Raw genomic sequence first — 3,020 nt, forward strand, 5'->3', positions numbered from 1 at the left:
GGCTCCACCACTGGCTCTCCTGCCACCTCCAGCCACTGGGCTAAGCTCGAGGGGGCTGGCAGAGCTACTTGGAGCACAGCCCTAGGTTGCTTTGAAACTCAAAACGTTTTGAAAGTTTTGAAACATTTTGAGTGTCCTTATTTAATTTCAAAGCTGTTTTGAAGCCTTTTGTTTCATTTTGATTTCGCTGTTTTGAGCTCAAAACGTGTCTAAACAGCTTTGAAACAAAACACCCACTGAAATTCCGCACAGCCCTACCATATTTAAGTGTATATGTATCAAAATCACAGTAACCTAACAGACCCTGATAGTTACCTACATGGAAATGAGAAGTAGCAGAGAAGCAGACGGACTACCATTGAGTTTCGGTTTTTTGGGGGGTTTTTTGTCCCTTAAATCCAACTGGTAGGCTCTAGCCTATTCTTGCTACCTGTATTCACTAGTACAGAGGTAGTTGGATGTAAATACAAGAGTACCTACTTGCCACTCCTTGATGGAACTTTTATGGTGTTTTATGGTGTTTAGGGAGGCTTACCCAGGGTCTCAGAGTGAGCCCCAGTTCACTTTAGCCAGCTGGTACTTTCTGTACCCCACTGGCCCCACTCTTACCCTTCAAGCACTAAGTCATGTTCCTCCTAGATCTATTGGTGCCTTGGGACACCAGTTGCTTTATGGGCTATATTTGTTAGTGACTTAGCTTCAAAGGGAGTGCCAAAGAAGCTCACAAGGAGCCATAGTTACAGTTTAGAGAACACTGGGTGCATCTATATGAGACACTACGGCAATTGGCTTGCACTAACTGTGATGCTGCCACTATTGCACAGTATCAATGGGTAGCTCGTTAGGGTCGAAAATGACCCATGTGCTGCTGGGACTATGCAGTACTGGTGGGTACTACACAGTCATTTAGTACTTGCTAAAGCAAGTACTAAGTGACGTTGCACTACCAACTGTGCAGTCACGGGCACACGTAGATGTGCCCACTGTCACCTGGGATTAAAAATTTACCCTCATTTTCAGTGCAGAAGCTTAGGTCCAGGTGACATGCTTCCAAATTGACATGCTGCACCACTCTCACCCAAACACCAGCTCCCCAAACTTCACCTTTGCCTCCCTGCCTTCATGAAGTTTCCTTTGGCATTGTTGGACCTTCCCTTTCCTCTGCCTTGAACTGGTTTTCTCAATCCTATATGACCCAATGAGAGGCTTTGGCATCAATCCAGCACCTATGTTGGCACGCCTCTTTCTTGCAACCTCCCAGGGATTCCCTAAAACTTATGAATGTTTCATTGATAGAATTCTATTCTAGCAGCAACTGGTTCTGGATTTTCTGAATATTCCCTGGCACTGGGCCTTTGTGTTCATTTGCCCTTGTCATTAAGGAAGAATTCATATCATTTCACTTTAACACTCAGGCCCTGTCTGCCTTCTAGTGGCCTTACAATCTCCTTGGTTTTGCTCATGAGGGTTTCAGCTGCCCATGGATCTAGGATGCACACGGCATTCCCAGTCTGTTATTCCTTGTTATCCTTCCCACATGCTGTCCTTGCATACCAGTGGCAGCTTGACTCATTTCTCCAGAACCTTCGTTGGGAGTCATAAAATACTGCAATCTCTCCACTGCCTCTAACAGTGGCACCATTGCTGTCCAATACTTTTATTGGAAATTTCCAGGAGCTGATGAAATGTGGCAAACTATGTGGCCTTCCAAAGTTCCCTGGAGGAAGTCACCAACTCCTCCTGCCAGTTTCTTTCTACCATAGGATCATAGGAAAGAAATTCTATGCCAGAAATCAGGCAGACTGGCCAGTTTCCTTCTACCATAGGATCATAGGAAAGTATGGCTATAAGGGCCCTCAGGTTCTTGGGTTCCCTTGGTTGTCCAAGTCCCTGTCTGCTCTACTCTGCATGTATCTGACCCCCACAGCTGCTCAAATCTCAGGCTATATTGACTACCCATGGAACCAGGTGGAGCAGCCGGCTGCCTAGGTCCTTACATACCTGACTTATCAGTTGCATAGCTTCTCAACTGCCTTGTTGGCCCCTGCCAGCCTTGCTGGTTTGCTTGATACTCTCCATCAGAATATCCATGTAAGGTGCCTATCTCAATTAATGCAGCCACTCTGAAGCCTGTGCAGGCAATTTTGTGCATACCAGCATTTGGTCCTATCATTGACAAATGTGCAGGCAGATGGGTCCCAGTTCTTCATGGTCAGGGTTGCCAGAATCTGGAATGGGTTCCCAAGGGAGGTGGTGCTCGCCCCACCCTTGGGGGTCTTCAAGAAGAGACTGGACAGGCACCTGGCTGGGATCACATGACCCCAGGGTTGGTGACTGTTTTCTTGCCTGCCAGGGGCAGGGGGTCAGACTAGATGGCCCACTGAGGTCCCTTATGACTCTATAAATCTATCTATGAATCTATAGCTGGCCTCAACACAGCTGTTTTCATCAAAATGCAGCTTTATCCTGCCACTCTCCCCTCTTAAAATAACAGGGGGCTTGGCTCCCTGTTACAGAGTGCACTTTATGATTCTGTTTCCAGAGTGCACAACCAGTCTCACTGCGCATAAAACCATCTATCTGCATAGAGCTGCATACACAGGATACCAACCAGTGCATAAATGGCATTTTGGGGTTATCTAGATGTCCAGAAAATAATAGAATGCCACCCTTAGACTCAGACAAATTTAGTTAGCAGTAGTATATAGGCTCACTGCCCTTCAACGCAAATGTGAAGTCCCGCCGTCTTAGCCCCACACCCTTTCCCCTTGTATGCTGTGTGATGTCACCACCCCCCCGCCCCCAGTCACGTGGTGCATGATGTCACCAGCTCTGCCCCCTTACCCCAGTTACGTGGTGCATGACATCAGTAACTCCACCCCTACACCCAGTCATGTGGTGTATGACATCAGCAACTCTGCCCCAACCCCCAGTCATATGGTGTGTGACATCAGCAACTCCGCCCCCAACCCCCAGTCACCTGGTGTGTGACATCAGCAACTCGGCTGCCGGCAGGAATG

The 3,020-nt window shown here is 47.6% G+C and overlaps 1 protein-coding gene across 2 annotated transcripts in view; it reads right to left on the reverse strand.

Moving 5' to 3' along the window:
- Window positions 1-3,020, reverse strand: part of LOC102386778 (homeobox protein PKNOX2) — an 836,464-nt gene that overhangs the window by 325,595 nt on the left and 507,849 nt on the right. The window lies entirely within an intron of this gene.

Source organism: Alligator sinensis, unplaced genomic scaffold (assembly GCF_000455745.1).
Source record: "Alligator sinensis unplaced genomic scaffold, ASM45574v1 scaffold385_1, whole genome shotgun sequence".
In the NCBI taxonomy this organism is placed as follows: Eukaryota; Metazoa; Chordata; order Crocodylia; family Alligatoridae; genus Alligator; species Alligator sinensis.